At 41.5% G+C, this 26,997-nt stretch overlaps 1 pseudogene; it reads left to right on the top strand.

Annotated features, from left to right (window-relative positions):
• The first annotated feature begins 19,698 nt into the window (after window positions 1-19,698).
• On the top strand, window positions 19,699-25,805 carry LOC136538516 (cytochrome P450 87A3-like; annotated as a pseudogene).
• The last annotated feature ends 1,192 nt before the right edge of the window (window positions 25,806-26,997 follow it).

The raw sequence follows: 26,997 nt of genomic DNA, 5'->3' as shown, positions 1-26,997 counted from the left end.
CCGTGACCAAAGATGAAAGCATTCAAGGTGTTGGACCAGAAGTAAGAAGCGGCAATTAGGAGTGAATCATTTCTCTCCATTCCAGACAGTGAAAGGGTCAGGCATTGACTTAAATCATAAACTTCCCAGTCACCGCCCTTTTTGTCTGACACTCTGAAAGGTCCTAATGGCTAGAGGGGGGTGAATAGCCTATTAAAAATTTCTACAACAACACTTAACAAACCGCTTAGACAATTATAAGGCGAAGCAAGTGTTGCACTAGCCTACTAAAAATGCAAGCCACCTACCACAATTCTAGTTTATATAGTTTCTATCCACACAATAGCTATGACACTACACTAAGTTAGTGTGCTCTCAAAAGCTAACTAAAGAGCCACACTAACCAAACTAACAAGCTCTCACAACTAGCTACACTAAAGAGCTTAACAACTAGTTTGCGGTAATGTAAAGAGAGTGAGCAATTTGTTTATACCGCCATGTCGAAGAAGGAGCCAATCAATCACAAGAATGAATACCAATGAAGACCAATCACCTTGGAATCAAATGATGAACACAATGATTTTTACCGAGGTTCACTTGCTTGCCGGCAAGCTACTCCTCGTTGTGGCGATTCACTCACTTGGAGGTTCATGAGCTAATTGGCATCACACGCCAAACCCTCAATAGGGTGCCGCACAACCAACACAAGATGAGGATCACACAAGCCACGAGCAATCCACTAGAGTACCTTTTGGCTCTCCACCGGGGAAAGGTCAAGAACCCCTCACAATCACCACGATCGGAGCCGGAGACAATCACCAACCTCCGCTCGACAATCCTCGCTGCTCCAAGCCATCTAGGTGGCAGCAACCACCAAGAGTAACAAGCGAATCCCATAGCGAAACATGAACACCAAGTGCCTCTAGATGCAAACACTCAAGCAATGCACTTGGATTCTCTCCCAATCTCACAAAGATGTTGAATCTATGATGGAGATGAGTGGGAGGGCTTTGGCTAAGCTCACAAGGTTGCTATGTTAATGCAATTGGCCAAGAGAATGAGCTTGAGCCAGCCATGGGGCTTAAATACAAGCCCCCACGAAATAGAGCTGTTGTACCCCTTTACTGGGCACAACACGGGGTGACCGAACGCTCCGGTCATATCGACCAGATGCTGGACCTCAGAGTCCAGTCACGCGATGCGTGCTAGGTGTCCCCTCTCTTCAAATGTTGATCGCCCGATCTCAATGGTTAAGTGACGACCGGACGCAGTAGCTCAAAGTAACTGGACGCTGAACCCCAGCGTCTGGTCGTTTCCAATAAGCATCTAGAGATGACTTTTCACGACCAGACACGTTCGGTCATGCTTGACCGGACACACCCAGCGTCTAGTCACTTGGTGACTCCTCTGTCCACTGCCACATCAGTAGGACAGACACACCCTGTCAGCGTCCGGTCACTGAGTGACCCAGCGTTCGGTCAAAGACCGACGCTGCGCGCCCTTTGCTGTCACTGACCGGACGCCCCAGTCCAACCGAGACCAGCGTCCGGTCACTTACAGTGACCTCCATCTTTTCTATCTAGGGCGCCGGTGGCACCGTCAGACTATCCGCACTCTACGGGCGGACACTCCACCGGTGAAGTTCCTAACCCTTGCTCAAATGTGCCAACCACCAAGTGTATCACCTTGTGCACATGTGTTAGCATATTTTCACAAACATTTTTCAAGGGTGTTAGCACTCCACTAGATCCTAAATGCATATGCAATGAGTTAGAGCATCTAGTGGCACTTTGATAACCGCATTTCGATACGAGTTTCACCCCTCTTAATAGTACGACTATCGAACCTAAATGTGATCACACTCGCTAAGTGTCTAGATCACCAAAACAAAATGGCTCCTACCATTTATACCTTTGCCTTGAGCCTTTTGTTTTTCTCTTTCTTCTTTTCAAGTCCAAGCACTTGATCATCACCATGGCATCACCATCATCATGTCATGATCTTCATTTGCTTCACCACTTGGAATGTGCTACCTATCTCATGATCACCTGATAAACTAGGTTAGCACTTAGGGTTTCATCAATTTACCAAAACCAAACTAGAGCTTTCAATCTCCCCTTTTTGGTAATTGATGACAACCCTTTCACAAAGATATGAATTGAAATTCAATTGAATCCATGTTGCTTGCCCAAGCATTTTTACCATTTGTAAAAGGATATGGACAAGTCTCATGAACCCCAAATAGTAGCAATTGCTCCCTCTACATATGTGCTAAGAGTTTGGATCGTAGCTTGCACATATGCTTAGATAGGAAATATAGGAGACAATGTCTACCAAATGATGCTAAGGTATAAAAGATGGACCTTTGAAGCGTGATACCAATCGGAGTGCACCATTATACCATCCTTAGCACTATGGTTAGCTCGATACCACTTGGAAACACTTGGAAATGAAATCACTAGATAAACTTATGCATGCTAGATTTCCATTTCATCATTCAAACCTACAACTAGCATACACCACACAAGCATGGATATTGAAATTTAAAACTTGTGCCATGCAAGCAAACATATGAAATGCACATTCAAATGCACCATACAAGTTCATGAGCTTGCTCGCCCTACTTGTGTGCTCAAAATTTTAATTGATCCCTTTCCTTTGTCATATCTCTCCCCTTATGTTAAGTTTTCCCACTTTGTTGTCTTTCATTATATTAGTACACTAATATCTTTATTTTTCTCCCCATGTACTAATATCACTAATATCTTTGTTTTTCTTCCCCTTTCTCATCAATGACCACAAAGGCTTAAAATATAGATAGGTTAGGATTATCAATGTCAATCAATGGGGTGAGGATCATTTTCCCAAATTTGGTCCAATCTAGATCATTTACCCAAGATATTTAACTCGGTTTGATCCAAGGACAAGCTTCTTCATACCTCCAAATAAGGGTTATCTTGTACCATGTTGAGTTAAACACTTAGAACTCATTTTCTAGATCAAACACTAGGTTTACAAGCCCACAAACATGTCATATGCTACCACTAGATCAAAATAAGCATAGAATCAATAGTGGTACCATATAATCATCAAATTCATTTGATTTTCATGAATGAGCCTATTAAATGTGAAAGATGTCTAGATGCACTAAACATGTCCTTAGTAAGGATGTATGCCATGCCAATCAACTTTTATCTGGATTACTCGAAGGAGAGGCATGTCATATAAGTGGGGATGCATCAACACATATTTGAGAAATCCAATATGTTCAACTCATTCCTTAGCTTGCAAAACATTTTCTCATCCAATGGCTTGGTGAATATATCGGCAAGTTGATCTTCGGTGCCAACACTCTCAATGCAAATGTCCCCTTTTTGTTGGTGATCTCTTATGAAATGGTGGCGGACATCAATGTGCTTTGTTCTTGCAAGTTGAACCGGATTGTTGGTCAACTTGATTGCACTCTTATTGTCACATAGCAATGACACTTTCTTGAACTTGATTCCAAAGTCACTCAAAGTGGCCTTCATCCAAAGTATTTGTGCACAACAACTACCGGCGGATATGTATTCAGCTTCGGTGGTTGATAATGCAACACTATTTTGCTTCTTTGATGACCATGAAACAAGTGATCTTCCCAACAATTGACATGTGCTCGAGGTGCTTTTCCTTTCAACCTTTGTCCAGGCTAGAGCCCTATGTCTAGTCTCAGTGAAGATCGAGTGTGTGTTCATCGGTTGAATGCTATGAAATTCTTACAATGGGGTGTGTAAGAAGAGGGTGAGAGGTAGGAGAAGTGAGGTGAGGGACTGCCCGAATGAAATCTTGAGAGTCCGTCCCCTTGGATGGGAGGCATGGCCACCCTTAGATAGAGTCTGGGGGCCAGGTTACAAATAGAGATGGGTTCTCTTGACTGAGTGATCGTAAGCCCGAGAGAGGGGAAAACTAGTAAACTTGGCTTGCAAAGAAGGCCGTCTTGTCATGCCGTTAGCGTACATCCAGGTGTGGTTGTTGTCATGTTCTTGTGCCCACGTCGTGGCGTGATGTTACAGTGCCGGTTGTAACGGCACTATTAGCACGGTGGTGCTTCTCGTGGCCTTCATCATCATCTCCTATTCTCCCGGTGGCGTCGTGGCGACAGTGGGGAGCAGGTAGCCGCCCTTGGGTCGTTAGTCACCTTTGCTAGTCGTGGTGCCGGTGGCCTCGATCCCGAGCCACGGGTTCGAGGTCCTTGGTGGCTTGGCCGGTCTTGGAAGTCAAGGCCGGGGTTGTACGCCCATCCCGTAGTGGGTAGGGTCATACGGTTGTCTTGTCTGACCGTATTTGGACGGTGGGTCGCCGTATCGGTCGTCACCGCCTGGCGGTGTTGTCTTGTCTGTGCAGCGTGGCGCAGACATGACGTCTGTCCTAACTGAAGGGATAGCTATCACCTCAGTCCTAGCAGAGTGAGTGAGGTACGCCTGCCCCTGTCAGGGTTGTCGTATCTGATGTAGCTCTACCTCTCCCCATTCCTTCCCAGGGGTCGGGATGGAGGAGAGGTCGTGCTGTGTTGCGTTGCGTTCAGTGGAAGGAAGAAGGGGTTGTGGCTGACCTTGTGACTTGATGCTTGGCCCAGGGCCTTTATAGTTTTGGCGAGCTGCGATTGCTGGGCTCCTGCTAGTTAGGCCAGCGTGGGCTGCTCGAGCTGCAATCTAATCGGTGTCTTGAAATACCGGGGTATCATAACCCTGACATATTGACATATAGACAATTATCAATGCATAATTCTTCCTATAGTTACACGATGATAAATATATATTGACACAAAGATAACTAAGAAATAACAATCTTTTTATAGTCAGGCAAAAATCTGACTTGCATTGACAAAGAGACAATTAACAATTCATAAATTTTTCTATAGTCAGGCAATGACAAAAACATGATTTGTATGGACAAAAACGACAATTAACAAAAAAACAATTCTTTCTATTGTCAAACAATCACAAAAATCTAATCTGGATTGACACAAACACATTTTGAGACAATATAACTGTTCCTCTCTACAAAAAATATATTATAACTACAAAATACACTAAGTTGTAACTGAGTAGTAACATGACTAGTGTACGACTTTAATATGATTGTATATCATAAAAGAATTTAACCAATTTTAATACAAAAATATTATCACATTTTATACATGATGAAATCGTTAAAAATATACATAAGTATTCCAATGTATATAATATTTGTCAAAATAAATTAAAATTTATAAAAGGAAAAAGAAAGGTGCACACGGAAAAGAAGGACAAGGGAAAAAAATGAAGGAAGGCTATGTACGGTAAAGAAGGAAGGGGCTCGCGCTAGTTGCGTCTCCCGAGGAGATTTGACAATATTTCGTTTTTCTTTCCTTAAGTTAATTATTTTACTAATTTTAAAAACTAAAAAATTTAATGGCTCATATTTATTTGAGATATTAGTTCCTAATAAGTAGAGAGAGTATCACAGTAGTATTGTAAAAAAAAAATCAACTATTCATATACACATCTCCAAAAATCTGTATACACCAGTAGTACGTATAAGGTGTAGGCAGCAGAGTCTTAAAGGTATGTTTGGTACGTGGGAATTTGCAACGTACAAGAAGTTAATAGATACTGGACCGTTTAGATAGTTGGAATTGAATACATTTTAAGAATCCTAATTTAGACACGTACTCTCTCTGGTTTTCTAAAGGTTGTCGTTTTAAGGTTATCTTAAGTTAAATATTTTAAACTTTAACTACAATTAAAATTTTTAGGTTGAGCTTGAAAATATGAAATCGATGTAAGTAGATTCATCTCGAAATATAGTTTCATAAAAGTATATATTGACTATATTTTATAAATATTTTATAGCAAAAAGTAATGGTCAAAGTTGCTTTTTAGAGATCGTGTCGCTATCCAAAAACGACTTGCTTTAGGAAACCAGAGGGAGTATTAATTAAGCTAATATAATTATATATGGATTATATTTATATATTATTGTTGGCTATACAAAAGAGATACTTATGTGTTGCATTTCTATCGTAGGGGAGCGAGTTGAAGAGCGTGTTATAAGTTGCAAAGTAAAAATATAGCATGGTGATCTACAAAATCAATTTTCATCTTTCACCCTATGAATTTGAAATAGGCTTATATGTGAACTTTAAAAAGTAGTTGAATGTTAAATTCCAAGTCAAATAGCCTAGTTTATTAAGTAGATTCTAATTCCTCCAAATGAAAGGATTCAAACTGCCTCTTAGTTGAATTTTATGGAAAACACGGGAATATAAAAAAAGCAACACGATGATGTTTACTCTCTCCATCCTAAAAAGAAGTCTACATCTTGTTTTCCGAGAAGTTAAACCTTTTTAGATTTGACCAGGTATATAGAAATACTATCAATATTTGTATCTCTAGATAAATTTATTATAATAAAAATTTATTCCATACTTACTACAAATAATAAATATGATTTTTTTGTTAATCTTAAAAAGGTTTGACCCCTCGAGAAGTAAAATACACACTTATTTTAAAACGGTGAGAGTATCTCTCTTTCACATATGAGAGCACTATGTTAGGATTTAGGGATTGAGATCTCCAAGAGAGATTATATTAGTATTCCCTCTATTCCAAATTATAAGTTGTTTTGACTTTTCTTGATACATTATTTTTATTAGGCCAATTTCAATGGAAGTATCATGAGAGTGTCATAGCATTAAATAAGGTGATATAGCATGGAATAAATAAAGAGAGCTAGAGACAATTAGATTGTGGCACATATGGAACATATGTATGTAATTGTAACCCTGGCAAAGAGGGTTGAGCATGCGACGAATGCTGCAGAGATATATTAAATACGCATTTGGAACCGGTAACTATAGGTGGCGAAGGTGGAGTACTATGTGCTACTGTTTGATAACAAGGTTGTTGCGTACGTATTAGAACTAAAGCCAACACTTCAGTTATATTTGCTGAAGAAAGCAAACTTGAAGTCGATGTGTTCAATATTTAGAACCAAAAGCAGATCAAAAGCACTGGCCGGTGATATTAGCTGAAGAAAGCGTCAGTCCAACGAACCTAGGGTACGAAACCGGCCTTGAAATCGATGTGTTGAATATTTAACCAAACTTGGATATTGGCCTTGATCAAATTGCTCGTGCCATCTTGATAGATGGCTGAATCAATGTTAAAATCGGCCTCTTGTTTGTCGATGAAGAATTTCGTCCCCAGCGGAGTCGCCAATTGGATTGCCGCAAAAAGTTGATCACGCGACACCACGATAAACATCGTTCTTTCGCGACGATGGACGACTACTTTCTAGGACAAACTAGCAAAGGGGTTCCTTGCTTTCATGGAGGAGAGCCGTCCGTTTTTCAACGCAAAATAGCAAATCCATGACAAACTAGCAAATGATTCCTTGCTTTCGTGGAGGAGAGCTGGCCGTTTTTCAGCACAAAATGGTAAAGATCATCCTAACCATATAATCTTATTAAATGAATGACTCATAGTATTTGGAGGTACCACAACAAAGCCCATCCCTAATAGAGATTAGGGTTCGGCATGTACTATTGTCCCAAGGTAGAAGAAAGAAAAATAACGATGAAAAATAGTAGATGTCGATTGGCTAGAGAGACAATCGGCCGTTTGCCCACTATATTTATAATGAACATGATATCATCCTCGATCTAGTACGATCGAGTAGAAGTCCTTTTCCCTTCACCCGGCCAAACAAATAATCTCCCTATTTTCTATGACTAATACTTCCAGCTCCTACTCCACTAGAACCAAACAAAATAAACTCGTACGTCAGGGATCAGTAAGCACGTCATGAAGATTCGTTCATACGCACGATCCTGGTTTCTTACCATGATTATTACTGGCTGAGCCTCCATTCATCATCAATCACGTACTGGGAATCCTCTCCACGGAAGCAAGGTATACGCTGGTCATTTGGCTTGATGAAAAATAACAAGTTGCTTCTCAATGATCTCCTCATATATCTCGCTTCCAGCCCCACAAATATCAAAGTTGACCGTTCCTCCAACCTGTTACAATCCTTAAAGAAAATTTGACTGTTAAACCTAACCACCAGCTACCACTAAAATAATTTGGCTGATCATATACATATCAATTAAATAGCCAAATTACACAGTCAACAGCGGGCTGTAAACTTATAGCCAGCTTATACACAAGAACCAAGAAATCTTATAGCCAGCTACTGTTCATTTCGCCAAAACTTGGCTTATGCTGATTTGTTGTGAGAGGAAAATATTGTTCGTTCGCTGAAAAATGCTGTTGAAGTAGTGCTAACTACTGTATAAATGGACTGATAAATTGGCTGTAAGTTTACCTACAACCAGCAGCTGGCTGTATAGTTGCAGTTGATAAGTTCTGGTTCAAACAAAGCTTCACCCGCTTTCTGCATGCGGTGCCAAGTTGCACTATTCTAAATGGAGTCCTGCCTACTACAGTATTTTTTACTATGCGCCGTAAATCTATGATGTTCACATGATCTGAAGAAATGCTTATATATTTGGCTTGAACAAGTCAGTTCATACACCTAGGACCGTAACGGCCGGGTCAGTCTTGATTCAGTACCTCCAAGGATCAATTGTGACGACACAACGATTCTGGAGAAATACTCCGTAGATGTTTAGCATTATATTCGATTAAAACTAATGCCACTGATGTTACAGTTACGCTTATTTTTCAAGTCAACAGATTGAGTAGTGCAGCATACGATTAGTGGCTTTGTCTCACGGATGTCTTGTCTTGTGTAATACAGCATACGATTTCTAACTAATTATTCAAACAATGCAAGTTCACTACACCACAACACCAAGATTATCGATGGACGGTCTGACGCTAAAAGCGGCTATAGCGACAGACAATCTGACGCTAAAAAGTTATAGCGACAGACTTCTGCAGACGCTGTAAGTCCTGTCGCTAAAAATCTTTAGCGTCAGACAGTCCATTGCCCTGAATTTTTTTAGCGACAGATAGTCTGCTGCTACTCTTTAGCGTCAGACAGCCTTCTAGTACTCTATAGCAACAGACAATTTGAAGTTACAAATGTTTTTAGCGACTGATGGTTTGATGAGATCATTTAAATGCATTTAAAAAAATAAAAGGCCATTTGGTTGCAAATTAATACAAAAGTAACATCATTGTGCACATTTCTCATACAAATAGATTCATTCATGAACCTGAAACATAGATCCATGATCAGATAAAGTTACTATGCTTCAGTATAATGTATTATTACAAAAGTAGGAATCACTCCATTTTAGATGCATATAAACACTGCTTCCAAAAGAAGCAAAGTTACATGCCTGTAAACATTGTAAACCTGCACAATCAACAAGTCTATACTCTTTCACTACAGGATATAAATATTATTGATTTCGTCTAAGTAGTTGACTAGATGAAAAGCATAGTATATTTGCTCAACTAATGCCAGGTTGCTTCGAGTTAGATAAGATGTTTCGCCTTCTGATCGGTAGGGCATCATCTTCCACTGCTTCTATACATAAGAACGATCTGTTGAAGAGAGAAGGAACATGGATCAGAATTTTGGGTTTGCGGAATCCAAATGTACCGAATTGCTACTTATCATGGCCATATACTAACAAAGAACATAAGAAAGAAACTACTAGCTCGATGGCACCAAGTACAAGTGGGTCTCTAAAGACGGTACAGAATGCATATGATACAGGTTGTTGGGATGTAACAGATCTTAGAAGTAACCCACAGAGTATCAGACTTCTTGTTATGTCGTGCCACAGCCAAACTACATATGGTAACCAAGTACAAGTGGCTGCTTACCTTTGAGTCATAGAACTTGAGGTAGAAGCGCGACTTGGGTACGGACAGCTTTGACTCCAGGATAGAAGCAATGCCAGCACTCAGCTTCTTATTCACATCAGGGTTTAGGCCTCCAATGGAAACCAGCTCACCGTAAGCTGCGGGCTCCTGGGTACCTCCAAATGGCATAGGCACCGAACCCTTGAGAACAACCATCACGTACTGTGGGAGGACAACCATTCCAGTTAGTTCCTTAAGATGATAGTACTAAAGAGAAATGGCTTCATCCAAATATAAGTCAAGAACAAAGAAACAATAAAAACTAAAGTTCAGTAATTTAAGCCTAGCACTTAGTCCCCGAGCCTGACAGCAGATGATGTAGTCATGTGGTGCCAGGGTCTGTTTCCTAAGCAGAAGGCCGTAGGTTCGACCCCTACCTGGCGCACCAACTATCGACAAAAGATGCTCGGCAGTCCACCGAGGGGTATCCCACGATGGTAGATTTGTCGTAGAGGTGAGCGAGATCAGGAGCGAGATGATAATACATGCACCAAGACACAAGATTTAGACAGGTTCGGCCGTCGGTATGACGTAATACCCTACGTCCTGTGTCTTTGGTGTATTGTATTGAGATGTAGTAGATAGATCTTGATGGATCGTGATGTATCCTATTTGGTACTATACAATGTCTTGCGGTGCACACCGAGCAGCGCCGTGCACGCCTGGATCTTGTGGGCTAGGCCACCCCTAGGGGCGCAGCCCATGTGGTCTGTCATGGGTATCCGGGGGCCATACCCCCACAGCTAGTCCCTGAGCCTGACAGTAGGTGATGTAGTCACGTGGTGCCAGGGTCAGAAAGTAGAAGACCAACCGAGCAGGCAGCCAATCCCCGGGCGTAGCCTCGAGATAAGAACAAGAACATTCACCGCAATGTGAAGTGTGCCCACTTAGTCCCCGAGCCTCCAGGAAGATGAAGAATGAATCTTATAGCAGGGTCAAAGAAAAAGAAGTCTGAAAGCTCTCCGATGTCGTCCGACATGTGCGTATCAAGACCCCAGACGTGCTGCCCAAGATCAGCACCTAATCCGAACAGCATGGAGCAGCTTGATAGCACACCGACGAGACGTAGCAAGATCCGACCACCAAGGGAGTCCCTGGCGTAGCTGGCGATGTCCGAGCACCGAGGAGCGAGGAGTCCCCGGCGTCGCTGGCGATGACCGAGCACCGAGGAGTGAGGAGTCCCTGGAGTCGTAGGCGATGACCGAGCACCGAGGAGCGAGGAGTCCCCGGCGTCGCTGGCGAGGTCCGAGCACCGAGGAGCGAGGAGTCCCCGACGTCGCTGGCGATGACCGAGCACCGAGGAGCGAGTCCCCGGCGTCGCTGGTGATGACCGAGCACCGAGGAGCGAGGAGTCCCCGGCGTCACTGGCGATGACCGAGCACCGAGGAGCGAGGAGTCCCCGGCGTCGCTGGCGATGACCGAGAACCGAGGAGCGAGGAGTCCCCGGCGTCGCTGGTGAGGTCCGAGCACCCAGGAGCGAGGAGTCTCCGGTGTCGCTGGCGATGACCGAGCATCGAGGAGCGAGGAGTCCCCGGCGTAGGCGGCGATGTAGGAGCGAGGAGTCCTCGGTGTCGCTGGCGATGACCGAGCACCGAGGAGCGAGGAGTCCCCGGTGTCGCTGGTGATGACCGAGCACCGAGGAGCGAGGAGTCCCTAGAGTCGCAGGTGATGACCGACCACCGAGGAGCGAGGAGTCCCCAGCGTCGCTGGCGAGGTTCGAGCACCGAGGAGCGAGGAGTCCCCGACGTCGCTGGCGATGACCGAGCACCGAGGAGCGAGTCCCCGGCGTCGCTGGTGATGACTGAGCACCGAGGAGCGAGGAGTCATCGGCGTCGCTGGCGATGATCGAGAACCGAGGAGCGAGGAGTCCCCGGCGTCGCTGGTGAGGTCCGAGCACCCAGGAGCGAGGAGTCCCCGGCGTCACTGGCGATGACCGAGCATCGAGGAGCGAGGAGTCCCCGGCGTAGGCGGCGATGTAGGAGCGAGGAGTCCCCGGTGTCGCTGGCGATGACCGAGCACCGAGGAGCGAGGAGTCCCCGGTGTCGCTGGTGATGACCGAGCACCAAGGAGCGAGGAGTCCCCGGCGCCGCTGGCGATGACCGAGCACCGAGGAGCGAGGAGTCCCCGGCGTCGCTAGCGATGATCAAGCACCGAGGAGCGAGGAGTCCCCGGCGTCGCTGGCGATGACCGAGCACCGAGGAGTCCCTGGCGTCGCTGGTGATGACCGAGCACCAAGGAGCAAGAAGTCCTCAGCGTCGCTGGTGATGTCCGAGCACCGAGGAGTCCCCGGTGTCGCTGGCGATGACCGAGCACCAAGGAGTCCTCGGTGTCGCTGGCAATGACCGAGCACCGAGGAGCGAGGAGTCCCCGGCGTAGGCGGCGATGTCCGAGCACCGAGGAGCGAGGAGTCCCCGGCGTCGCCAGCGATGACCGAGCACCTAGGAGCGAGGAGTCCCCGGTGATCTTGGCGATGTTCGAGCACCGAGGAGCAAGGAGTCCCCGGCGTCGCCGGCGATGATCGAGCACCGAGGAGTCCCCGGCGTAGGCGGCGATGTCCGAGCACCGAGGAGTCCCCGGCGAAGCTGGCGATGTCCGAGCACTGAGGAGTCCTTGGTGTAGGCGGCGAGGTCCGAGCACCGAGGAGTCCCCGGCGTAGGCGGCGAGGTCCGAGCACCAACGTAGCTGATGACATCCGTGCGGTGAAGTGTGCCCACTTAGTCCTCGAGCACGAAGTATCCGTGTGCCGAGGAGTAACCGGCGTAGCTAGCGATGAAGCATGAGCGACGAACAGTCTGGTCAACTGGTCGGCTGTGAAGTGGGCATTGAGTAGAAGCGACCGGCGAACAGTCCGATCAACTGGTCGGCTGTGAAGTGAGCATTGAGTAGAAGCGACCGGCGAACAGTCCAATCAACTGGTCGGCGACGGAGTCCATGAACCAAGTGGTCTGACCAGTTGATCGGTGGAGAAGTCCGAGCACCAGGTGGTCCGATCACCTGGACGATGATCCTGCATTACAAACATATAGAACGGGTTGTACATGATGTAAAAATAAATGAACTCTGGAGAAAAATCAGCAATGGTGATGAAACGGCGTATGCAGTTCAGCGATCAATTGGCATGAAAATATATTTATGTTTAATATAAACCGCCCGAACAGTTAGTGTGTAGCTGAGTCTCCAGCCCTAGCTAGCCCATAGTCCATAACATCGAGCGCGGAGCCCATGCACGTGTAGGAGAAACAGGCGTCACCAAGGAGCCGCTACCGACCACCCATAACGCAGAGGGCAGACGCTCGTGCACGTGTAGGGAGAAGCTGGAGACATGGCCATCTCTAGAGGTGTCCGAGCATCAATATGACTGTTCGGAGGTTCAGAAAATCGTTTGGAGAGTAGACATGGAGAAAACAGTTCGGAGAAACATCATGGCGACATACGGAGATTGGAGAATATTTAGGAAAATATTAAAGCGTGACTTAGCTTTAGACAGAATGTCTGGTCGGCGACGTATGGCGTTATCTGGTCGGCGTTGGCGGTGAGCACCTGACAGGCGGTGAGTTGTTGGTGAAGACGACCTCGGAGGTGGTTCCGAGATCGGATCTGCTGTTGCGGGGGCTGAAGTAGCCAGCGATGAATCGTCGTCGTGGACCGGCATGGATCTCCATGAGATTGATGACGAGAACGCGCTGTTGATTTGAGGTCCATCTGGCTCGCCATGGATCAAGCGCACGCCCCCTACCCAGCGCGCCAACCGTCGACAGAATATCGTCGGCAGTCCTCCGAGGGGTATCCCACGAAGGTAGATTGATCGACAGAGGAGCGTGAGATCAAGAACAATAAGGCAACAGAGACACACGAGTTAGATAGGTTCAGGCCATCAGTATGACGTAATACCCTACTCCTGTGGTCTGTTGGTTTGTATTAGCTATCGTATGATATGCCGTGATTTTAGAGGGGGTCACTGCCCGCCTTATATAGTTCGGGAGGCAGGATTACAAGTCGGTTAGATCTGAGAGATAACCGGAAAGTAATAACTGATTACAGGAATCTTGGGATCATACATATCCTAACAGATCTCGTAGTATCTTCTGGATATTTTCCCGGTGTCTTGCGGGAGGCGCCGAGCAGAGTCGTGCCCCGCAAGGCTTCGTCTTGTGGGCTGGGCCACCCCTAGGGGCGCAGCCCATGTGGCCTGCCGTGGGTATCCGGGGTCGTACACCCCACAGCACCACAGGTCAACAACCACGAACCAAATAATGTTAGTATATGAGAATGAGATTAGCATGGTCAGGTTATGAACACAATGTATTCACTATTCAGAGAGGTCATTTTTGTCCTTGATAGTAGCAAAGCAGCTGCCTGACTAACACTACATGGACTAAACGGGTAACAGAAGATGAAAAGCTATGACCTCTAGTACGGGGCATAAAAAATTGGATACTAAACTACATAGCAAAGTAGCTGCATGAGTAACACTAACACGAAGTGACCGATCGACATGAACTTTCAAATTTCATCTATGGCCTTGTTTAGATTGAAGAAAATTTCAACCCGATGAATAGTAGCACTTTCGTCTTATTTGGTAAATATTGTCCAATCGTGGACCAACTAAGCTCAAAAGATTCATCTTGTGATTTCCAACTAAACTGTGCAATTAGTTATTTTTTTTACCTACATTTAATGCTCCATGCAAGCGTCCAAAAATTGATGTGATGGAGAGAGAGTGAAAAAACTTGGAACTTTGAAGGGAACTAAACAAGGCCTATGTAAAATTGATGGTTGTAGTACTAGGGTAACATAAAGGAAAAGCACACGCAGCCCATGGTCCACATATTTAACAACACTTGAGATTAGTGCTGAAGAATGGTATACACTAGGGGGTTGCTGGTTTATAGAAATCTAGTCCAGAAAAACTATGAGCACAGACTTTCATCAGTTAGTTTGCTGTAAACACATTTGTTAATTTGGAAGATGAAAGGTTTGGCATTTCTTGTAATAAGTGACCACAATGGTCTGTATATCAGTCCCACATAGAAACTGGGTGTGCAATCTGATACTTCGAGTTATCTAGTTATTTCCTCAATGTTGAAACTACTAAAATGAAAAAAAATACAGTTTAATTATATATGAACTCAATTTAAGAATGTCCACGATATGTAGGAGATTCCAGTCCCAGGGATTCTAGGCTGTCATGTGAATGTTAACGAAGTGTTCGAGTGAGAATCAACATCGGGGTGTTAATGCACCTAGAGGATATTCCCCCAAAATAAAAGCCAGGAGCACAAAAAATCCCTGTTGCAGACTTGCAGTATTTACCAAAGAGAAACATTGGGAGATTTACTGATTCACACAAATTCTCTTTAAACTAACATCAATAAACACAATTGATTGATTGATTGACAGCATATAGAAAGGTGTTATGCAGCTATGCACATCCTGCTCAAAACCCTAACAGATTGCCAAGTGCCAGAATCTGTAGTATTGCATTTTTAGGTGACCGTACAAACACCAAGCAAGTTCAGGTAGGAAGAAACCAACTGTGAAGTAGTTGACTAAATGTGAGTATAGATTAAATAACTATTTGGTTCTTTTGTACACCAAATGTGAAGTAGTTGACTATCAGTAAGTGGGCCTGTCATGAGTTGTTTAGGCACTTAGATAATGGCCCTAGGCATGGAGATTTATCAGTTCCGCAACCGCTTTAAGCTATTGTCGTGAAAGCAGAAAGTTTAACTTAAAACAAAGCAATTTAGAATACAATAATTAGGAAGAATCTATCTTTCACATATGAGAGCACTATGTTAGGATTTAGGAATTGAGATCTCCAAGAGAGATTAGATTAGTATTCCCTCTATTCCAAATTATAAGTTGTTTTGACTTTTCTTGATACATTATTTTTATTAGGCCAATTTCAATGGAAGTATCATGAGAGTGTCATAGCATTAAATAAGGTGATATAGCATGGAATAAATAAAGAGAGCTAGAGACAATTAGATTGTGGCACATATGGAACATATGTATGTAATTGTAACCCTGGCAAAGAGGGTTGAGCATGCGACGAATGCTGCAGAGATATATTAAATACGCATTTGGAACCGGTAACTATAGGTGGCGAAGGTGGAGTACTATGTGCTACTGTTTGATAACAAGGTTGTTGCGTACGTATTAGAACTAAAGCCAACACTTCAGTTATATTTGCTGAAGAAAGCAAACTTGAAGTCGATGTGTTCAATATTTAGAACCAAAAGCAGATCAAAAGCACTGGCCGGTGATATTAGCTGAAGAAAGCGTCAGTCCAACGAACCTAGGGTACGAAACCGGCCTTGAAATCGATGTGTTGAATATTTAACCAAACTTGGATATTGGCCTTGATCAAATTGCTCGTGCCATCTTGATAGATGGCTGAATCAATGTTAAAATCGGCCTCTTGTTTGTCGATGAAGAATTTCGTCCCCAGCGGAGTCGCCAATTGGATTGCCGCAAAAAGTTGATCACGCGACACCACGATAAACATCGTTCTTTCGCGACGATGGACGACTACTTTCTAGGACAAACTAGCAAAGGGGTTCCTTGCTTTCATGGAGGAGAGCCGACTGTTTTTCAGTGCAAAATAGCAAATCCATGACAAACTAGCAAATGATTCCTTGCTTTCAGTGAAGGAGAGCTGACCGTTTTTCAGCGCAAAACGGCAAAGATCATCCTAACCATCTAATCTTATTAAATGAATGACTCATAGTCATTTGGAGGTACCACAACAAAGCCCATCCCTAATAGAGATTAGGGTTCGGCATGTACTATTGTCCCAATGGTAGAAGAAAGAAAAATAACGATGAAAAATAGTAGATGTCGATTGGCTAGAGAGACAATCGGCCGTTTGCCCACTATATTTATAATGAACATGATATCATCCTCGATCTAGTACGATCGAGTAGAAGTCCTTTTCCCTTCACCCGGCCAAACAAATAATCTCCCTATTTTCTATGACTAATACTTCCAGCTCCTACTCCACTAGAACCAAACAAAATAAACTCGTACGTCAGGGATCAGTAAGCACGTCATGAAGATTCGTTCATACGCACGATCCTGGTTTCTTACCATGATTATTACTGGCTGAGCCTCCATTCATCATCAATCACGTACTGGGAATCCTCTCCACGGAAGCAAGGTATACGCTGGTCATTTGGCTTGATGAAAAATAACAAGTTGCTTCTCAATTATCTCATATATCTCGCTTCCTGCCCCACAAATATCAAAGTTGACCGTTCCTCCAACCTGTTACAATCCTTAAAGAAAATTTGACTGTTAAACCTAACCACCAGCTACCACTAAAATAATTTGGCTGATCATATACATATCAATTAAATAGCCAAATTACACAGTCAACAGCGGGCTGTAAACTTATAGCCAGCTTATACACAAGAACTAAGAAATCTTATAGCCAGCTACTGTTCATTTCGCTGAAACTTGGCTTATGCTGATTTGTTGTGAGAGGAAAACATTGTTCGTTCGCTGAAAAATGTTGTTGAAGTAGTGCTAACTACTGTATAAACAGACTGATAAATTGGCTGTAAGTTTACCCACAACCAGCAGCTGGCTGTATAGTTGCAGTTGATAAGTTCTGGTTCAAACAAAGCTTCACCCGCTTTCTGCATGCGGTGCCAAGTTGCACTATTCTAAATGGAGTCCTGCCTACTACAGTATTTTTTACTATGCGCCGTAAATCTATGATGTTCACATGATCTGAAGAAATGCTTATATATTTGGCTTGAACAAGTCAGTTCACACACCTAGGACCGTAACGGCCGGGTCAGTCTTGATTCAGTACCTCCAAGGATCAATTGTGACGACACAACGATTCTGGAGAAATACTCCGTAGATGTTTAGCATTATATTCGATTAAAACTAATGCCACTGATACAGTTACGCTTATTTTTCAAGTCAACAGATTGAGTAGTGCTTGGGTCAGGTGTTTTCTGATGGGGGGGGGGGGGGGGGGGGGGGAATGTATCATTAGTGGCTTTGTCTCACGGATGTCTTGTCTTGTGTAATACAGCATACGATTTCTAACTAATTATTCAAACAATGCAAGTTGAAGTGTCCTGTTCTTTTGCCATTCTTTTTTTTATGGGACAACACACGGCGGCCTCGGACAATTCTACAAAATATATCCTTCTTTAGTCAAGTTGATATATATTTCTTTTGAAAAGGATCTGATCTATCTATCTATTCATATTAATACAATAGTGTTAAAAGGAGCCCTCGTGTTCGTGAGCTGGCCTAAAAATTACGAGACTAATAAAAAACAAGAGTATGAACGGTTGAATTTTATGATGGTCTAACGGTCTAGGTTTAACCAAAGAGTCCATACTTATTAGTATATAGTTAAATTCAGAATTACAAAATTAAAAAATTACTAACTTGCATTGCATACACCTAAATAAAAGTAGTTATTTGATTTTTCATATATGTTGGAAAATATCTAAATAAAAAGTTAGCATATAATACACTGTTTACCTAAACAGCCGTTAGTCTGTTCAAGTCGTTTGGACAGTAAACGAAAGCCAACCACCTTGTTTAGACTCTAAACGGTGAAAAACGGTTGGACTGTTTAAACCCATTTAAACCATGAAAAAGTTGTCTAAACGATCTAAACAGAATTGAATTAAACGTGATTAAATGAGATAAACTGTCCTTTAATTCACCATTTAGTCAATAGGGGATTACAACTACCCCCATTGGCAACTGGCAACTAACTTAGTAAGTATATGAGATGGATTGAGATTTAATTTAATTTTGTTCCAAAAAAATATTTGTCAGAATACTTATTTTTACATACATAAATATGTATACTTTCTAGCATATTTGACTTCTTCATATATAAATGTATATTTTAATGTTACTATTCAAAACTAGTTTATGTCGTTTAACTCCGTTTAAACACTGTCTAAACGGTCTAGACGCTAAATAAAAGGTGATCGATTGTTTACTATTTAGCGTTTAGGTTAGCTATCCAAGCTAAACAGAGTTCAAAAGAAGGGATTGCATGTATATATAAAATAGCTACCCAAGCCAGATACCAATATCTTAACACACCAAAAAAAATTTACCAAAACACTTTGGACGCTCACACCACTACACCTTCTCCTGTACTCTATGCTTTGCCATCTCATCCTATCTTCTCACAATATCTCTAACATTGTTGTGGCGCTCTTTTGCCGTGCTCCTAGCCAAAAAGTTTTGGTACCACCATCGATGTTGACAAAAGGCCAAGAAACAAACAGAATGTGCTGATTTTAACAGTCGTGGATCAAATCCAACAGCTTTTATGATGGTGAGCTATGGAAGAAAAAAAAATACGCTGCCAAATTACAGTGAAATCACGAAAAAACATATTGCTTTTTGATATCTCACGTGTAATTGGTCCATCCATTCTCCGATGCGCACACATGAGAAGCTCGCGAGTGGTGCGATGGACAACGTTCAATTCTTTTTCTTCGCAAGAAGAGGATTACAAGTTTACACAAATATGCTCACGACATGGGCGATTGTGATGTGCAGAGATTCAGCAATTCACTGTGTCAGTGAGTATTCCAAATTTTGTATCGGAAAAACTTGAGGTGATGATGGATGTTGACGCGACGATAGGGTCAACCACCAATGACTCTGGCAGGCATGTCTATAGCATTGTGATGAATCCAGAATGTTTTAGACAAAAGAAAACAATGACTCTGGCAAGCATGTCTATAGCTACTGCTACTCTGCAAGCTGCTATATAAATGACTGGCCGGCCGCACCCGTAAACAGCAAATAAAGGTGGCATAGCTAGCCGAGTTGCAGAGCAAGTACTACATTGTTAGCAATGTCGATGAATTACTTGGCTGTTCTGTCAGGTGACTCTGGGAGCTATCTTGCTTCTCCGTTTGGCCTTCAAATGGATGAACGGCCGGACGGGTGAAGAAGGGATGCTGCCGCCGGGGTCCAGGGGCCTGCCGCTCCTCGGTGAGACGCTCGAGTTCTTCGCAGCGTCCCCGACCCTTGAGCTAGTGCCCTTCTTCAAGCGACGGTTGGAGAGGTATATATATATTTAGTACTACCATATATATGTCTATTATTATATATACTAGTCCATCATCTCGTGCTATCGCATGGGTTAGAATTTTAGGAGATATAAGTATTGGGTACTACTTAACAATCACTTCATTTTAAATTATAAGGTGTTTTGGCTTTTCAAGTTATATTATTTTTACTATTATCTAAACAGTACATTTAAGTGTATAACAAAAGTTAGGTATTTAGAAACTCAAGACGTTTTATATTTATAGTAGAGGGAGTACATCTGACTAATAAAGAATCACTTATATTAAATTATATATTTTCTATTTGTCTATTTTCTAACATAATAGACGTATTAGATACTCTGTAGTCTGTATCTAGTTACCATGAACTTATTAACTACTATTTTTCTCGAGGAACTAATCTATATATTTTTTATCCATATTCATATTTTTCATTTGTATGGCACCTCTATATATTTTAAATATGAAATTATTTTGAAACCTTATCATTAATCATGGTGGCTCTTGTTGCATCATGTATCTTATGAACCCATGAATCTAAATTTTGATTTTTCAAATTTTATTCTTATCAACTGGTACGGATCATTTTTATCGCCTCAAGTTAAGTTGAAACTCTTTGTGCTTATTGTATCTTTCAATAACTCTCCTTTTTGCACTTCTTAAAATAAGAATTTTAGGCCATAGAGTATGTTCTTAAGTACTACAATAGCATAAGTCATTATTTGAAACATGCACCATATCGCTTAGATAAGTCATAGAACTTGAAGTGAGATCTCGGATAGAGTAGCCGTGCCAACCTCAAGAGAATTTTAATACATATACCTTATAATGATCGACTTTTTACTCTAAAGTATTCTTAAAGGGCCAAAAAATATAGCCACCAGTGGTCTCCCACACTTCTCAAGATGATTGAATTTTCTTATGAAGGAATTATATTTGCAGTTATGGTTATATTATCAATATAGACATGTCAAACATTTTAGTTAAATTACATAAATATATCTAAAGTAACAATCCATATAAATTAGAGGTATGGTTATATGGTTTAGATAATTTAGTATCATTAGTGTACTGAGTTGTTAGGAAAATATTTTTTATACGATGAAACATAACATATTATTTTATTGCTCAGTGATTGTTGGAACGACGTGTATATTTACATTAATTAAATTTTACTATATCAATATTGATAGAGGTGGGTAATGTAGAAACACACACATATATATATATATATATATATATATATATATATATATATATATATATATATATATGCTCTATTCATCATCTAAACAACTTTTTTGTAATAAGAGAAGTTGATAATTTAGATGTAGATTTGAGGGGGTATTTAATTTTTTTAATAATGAGATGAAAACTGAGTTAGAGCAAGGCTAATAATACAGTCGGCTGCTGGCTGTATGAATTCTTGTAGCCTACCTCTCTTAACCCACTTATATAGTAGCTATATCTTCACTATTAATACATGGTCCACTTGTCCCTCTCACTAGAGTTTATTGGTTCTTGTGTTCAAGCCGGCTGTAAACTTATGACCCGTTTCTCCTCTCTCTCCTTCTCTCTCATCTACCTCAGCATTCAGCCGGCTTACAAGCCCTTGTTTATACTTTCTCTTATGTAAATTATTGATCATAATAAGAGGACGTCAGTACTTAAATGCAAATTTAAGTCTACTTTAGATCATGTTTCTTAATGACATATGTGGGCAATATAAATTAGAGTCATGAGTTAGTTATATTGTTTACACAATAGCAGAAGTGGATAATTATTTATAAAATAGAATAGATCCAATAGCTATTATTACTATTAATGGTGACTAAGTTATACCTAACTAATGGTAAGATGTTTTTTATTTTTATGAGAATTTCTAGGATCTATCTTTAATTTGTTTTCCTATCAAGTCTTGTGATGATTAACATGCAAGCTCTAGTGAGGACATCTAGTTAGAATTTCTAGTATTTATCATTTTTTTCTATTGTGACATGTATTTAGTTGAAATCTACTCATAAGATATATAAACTATTGATACAATTCTTTTTGTGACTTAGTAAATCTATAGTTTATATTTTAACTTTTAATCAAGTTGTTGCAATTTTGTCACATGTTAATTAGAAATTCTAGTATTCTTTATCTTTTATTCAAAAAAAATATTAAAAAGAGTTTAGGTTCTAATAGTATTGTTTTCCACATAAGTTAAAACTTGGCTTGCATCCCGACACTAAACATGTTGAATGTGTTATATCATAGGATTATATGTGTATAGTATTATTTATATACCATAGTATGCATAAAATTAAATTAATAATATTGATATGACGTAATGTTTCAGTAAAAATATATAAACTTATTTAAAATAATAACTTATAATTTTTTTATCATGGAGTACTAATATAAAGTGTTGTTTTGTTAAGTGAATATTTTTTCATGTTTTATAAGTTGTTAAGATAAATATTTATCCTAATGTATACATGTTTATTTGATATACACGGTGAAATATAGCGTTATAATTATTTTATTTCACGATTATAAAAGTATAAGTAAGATATATATATGTATCGTACTTTATGGATATTGATTTATTTTTTGTAATAATATATATTACTATTTACGTGTAGATGTGTGTAATTTAGATACAAAGCTAGAGGATTAGATTATCTTTGATAATGATAAAGTTGGGTAATTTAGATGCAATGTTACGGGGTTATTTTAAATTAGGTTTCATAATGGACAAGGTCGTAATTTAGATATAAATTTAGGGGGTTAATTTGAATTATCTTTTGTAATAGTAGAGGTGGGTAATTTACATGGAAAATCAGGGGGTTACTTTATATATTTTTCATAATAACAGTGGTGGGTAATTTTTTAATGAGCTACAGTAGATCCAATGGCTATTATCAATGAAGATAATTAGAGTCTAACAAATCAAAGGCCAGATGTGTTTCTGATTATTGTGAGAGTTTATAGGATTTATCTTTTTTATAGCGCGTCTGATGAGAATTAACGTGGTGCCTCTGTTGAGGCCTCTAATTAGTAATAGTAAGGGTCTGTTTGGCAGGCCTCCTCTCCAGCTCCGGATCGGGCTCTGGCTCTAGCTCTGCCAAACGTTTTCCTATAGAAGCCGTTTTTCAGTAAAAATTGAGGGAGCCCCTCAGGAGGAGCCGTGACAAACACCCCTTAAGATTGTATTTATTATAGACACATATACCACTTTGTGTGCGCCATTTTAAGTGTAAGTTTTATTGGAGTGTCACCAGGACACCGTATGAAATTTACGAGAAGAGAGAAGGCTTGAGTTTGACCAGGGTGAAACATGATGTAGAAATTAAATTAAACTGGAAATAAAACTCCAGTGGAAGTAACTCGATTCAAGTCCATGAATTAGGACCTCAACGTACATCATAAAAACATTAAATGCTTTTGGACAACCAATAAAACTGTGAAGTAAAATTGTGCACCAACAAAGGAAATACTCCGATCCACTGGGAACTAAACCTCTAAAGACGATACGACACTCTTGACAATCGTCCATTATTGAGAACTGCCTAGGGCCCCATTCGGTTAGCCCCATTTCGGGTTGTTCTTGGCTGGAACCGTTCCTAGGTTATTTAAATTATCAAAGGAAACGTTGGCCGGGAATCGATCCCAAGCAAACCGAACGAGACCTAATATATGGATCGCAAGGACAACTCTTCAATACTCCAGTATAAGTACATATATTACCACCGGAAAAAATAAATAATAATATATACTCCACGACTTTAGTTATTTACCAACCAGGTGCCATATAGGCCCTTTGAGATAATTTTATGTAAGTGAGCCACCAGCATCTAATAAGGTAAGTGCCGGCCGACCGTCGACGTCGTTGGCTCGTTGCATGCAGGCTGGGGCCCATCTTCCGGACGAACATAGTCGGCGAGGACCTGATCGTGTCACTGGACCCGGAGCTGAACGCGCGCGTGCTGCAGGAGGAGGAGCGTGGCTTCCAGATCTGGTACCCCTCCTCTTTCATGCGTGTCTTGGGCGCTAACAACATGGTCTCCATGCTCGGCCCGCTCCACCGCCACATTAGGAACCTCGTGCTCCGCCTCTTTGGGCCCGAGGCCCTCCGCCTGGTGCTGCTCCATGACGTGCAGCGGAGCGCGCGCGACGAGCTCAGCTCATGGCTCGACCGGCCGGACGTCGAGGTCAGGACGGCCACCTCCAGGGTAATACTTCTAGGACGGTGTGTGTCGTTTATGCTTTTGCATCATGCCACCATCGATCGATCTGTGCGCGCGTGCAGATGATATTTGGCGTCACGGCAAAGAAGCTGATCAGTCACGACGACGTGGCATCAGGAGGAAGCCTGTGGAAATGCTTCGACGCCTGGACCAAGGGGCTGTTGTCATTCCCAATCTGCGTTCCTGGAACAGCCTTCTATAAATGCATGCAGGTACATGCATGATAAGCAACGTGATTTGACACCGTCTGATCGAGTTTAATTAAAAAAACACACAGCCTGCGGGAGTCAAACTTAGGACCAGAAGAGTGCTACTCATGTCGATCACCTAACCACTTCATCTATAATCTCCAACAATATTACATAATATATCCACAGGGACGCAAGAACGTCATGAAGGTACTCAAGCAGCAGCTCGATGAGCGCAGGAACGCAGCCGAGCGCAAGACCGTGGATTTCTTCGATCTTGTGATCGATGAGATGAAGAAGCCAAACCCTATAATGAACGAGAACATCGCGTTGGACTTATTGTTCTTGCTCCTCTTTGCAAGCCACGAGACGACGTCGATGGGACTGACCGCGATACTCAAGTTTCTAACGGACAATCCAAAAGCCTTGCAAGAATTGACCGTAAGTAAACGCTTTATCGCCACAACTCTTTTGTGTCAGTCAAAGATGTATTTCATGTGAAATGTTTTCAGGAGGAGCATGAAAAAATCATGGAAAGAAGGGTGGAGTCAGACTCGGATATCACCTGGGAGGAGTACAAGTCTATGAAATTCACATCTCATGTATGTGCTATATATAAAATTGTAAAAAACAAACAAAAACTCTCAAATGTATCTCTGGTCCATGGAAGAATCCAATCCAATAGTTATCTGGCACCTGATATACTTTCTACATCGCATATAGGTTGTACATGAATCTCTTAGGCTCGCAAACATCGCTCCAGTGGTGTTCAGACAAGCAAACCAGGACGTACACATAAAGGGTATGTATATGCATTTGATTTCCACCATGTGCAGTAAAAAAATTTCTACTAGGGTATGGTATTCCTATAGGATAGATCAGTGTATATATCCTCACTTTGAACTTATGCACTCAGGGTACACTATCCCAGAAGGATCAAAGATCATGATCAGTCCATCTGCTGCGCACCTGAATTCAAATGTTTACGAGGACCCCTTGGCATTCAATCCATGGAGATGGAAGGTATGTGAAACTCATACTTAGAAACAAGTAATAATTGACCTAAATAGTTTTAAAATATCATGTCCTCAACTGTGTTCTCAGTGCAAAGTGCTGTTTTGATGACATATGTTTACATGGTACAGGATACTCCTGAACCAGTTGGTGGCTCTAAGGATTTTATGGCCTTTGGGGGTGGTTTGCGGTTATGTGTTGGTGCTGAGTTTGCCAAGTTGCAAATGGCTATGTTCCTCCACTGCTTGGTCACCAATTACAGGTAAAAGAATATGAATATATCTGACCATACAGATGATGATGTACAAAAGCCTCAAACTGTATAACGATGCTAATAATACCATGTTTTTTCTTGAATATAGATGGAAAGCCCTCAGCAAAGGGACGATGATGCTTTATCCTGGGCTACGATTTCCGGACGGCTTTCACATCCAGCTTCATAAGAAAACATGAAATGTTGCTAGAAAAGATCACTTGCATGTGGTATTAAAAGTATGCTCGTTAGTAGTTGTGATCAAATAATTAAATACCATTGAATATAAGTAAGTTTTGGGTCAGTATATAAATGAATGAATGTACTAATAAACCTTATTAAAAAAGCAAACTAGAATAAAACTCTTCAACACCATCAGCCTATTGTGAGCTGCTCAAAGCATGAGCTATAAGTTACAATGTCGAAGCGTCACTGCCAAATATGAAGGGGGGAAGTAGGAAAAAAGTTTAAAAATTAGAAAATGGTGTAGTATGATTTTCCATATTTTCCAAGATGTATACCTATATACCGAATGTTGTAATGTAATGTGTGTAATTGTTTGCGCTTATATATAATAATGAAAAGTTTAGCTATGGTTTGGTGAATTGTAATTTTCCCTTTTCCAAATAATTTGAACCTCGAATTGAATAGTAGAAGTTTGTCTCCATTAAAATCCTGGCTTTGAATCAAACCATTTGGTGAATCCTTCTTTTCAGTTGCGCGCCACCAAAATTTAATTTCATCTTTCTAGTAGCCCAATAAGGCTTATATTCTAGCTCTACTTGTAGATGACAGTCATAACCGAACTAATATGGTTGTCATAATAGGTGGTGTCTTGAGAGGGGTCCTATAATAAGCCCATATTGATCTGCTCAATTTCTTAAACCAATCTTTTCCTCCTTTTAACCATTGTCTTCTTCAGAATATTCTTCCGTTGTTGATTTGATGTCTCATGTTCCGTGGATGATAAGGAATGGTGCCTTCGTTCTCAATTCCCAACTTGGATAATTAAGAATATGGTTAAAATGTCTCCAATAAAATGAGAAACTCTATCAATAATCACTACTCTTAGAACACAATATCTTGGAAAGATAACTCCCCTCGTCATTTCAATTGAATGTTCTATTGAAGCACATAGGCTTGGCATAGCTTCCACCCATTTTGAAACATAATCCACTACAACCAAGACATATTCATAGCCATGTCATTTTTAAAATGGTCCCTTTTTGGAAGTGGTCTGCGGCTGTGCGCTTGGTGCTGACTTTGCAAGTTGCAAATGGTTATCTTCCTCCATTTGTTTAGTCATCAAGTACAGGTACTATATTTAGGGCATGTTTGTTTGGGCTTCTTGAGAGCTTTTGGACCTTCCAAAAGCAAAAAAAAAAAAAAAAT

The sequence above is a fragment of the Miscanthus floridulus genome, chromosome 2 (assembly GCF_019320115.1).
Source record: "Miscanthus floridulus cultivar M001 chromosome 2, ASM1932011v1, whole genome shotgun sequence".
Classification (NCBI taxonomy): Eukaryota; Viridiplantae; Streptophyta; class Magnoliopsida; order Poales; family Poaceae; genus Miscanthus; species Miscanthus floridulus.
Note: the sequence above shows the minus strand (reverse complement) of the source record. Positions and strands in the feature narration are given on the sequence as shown.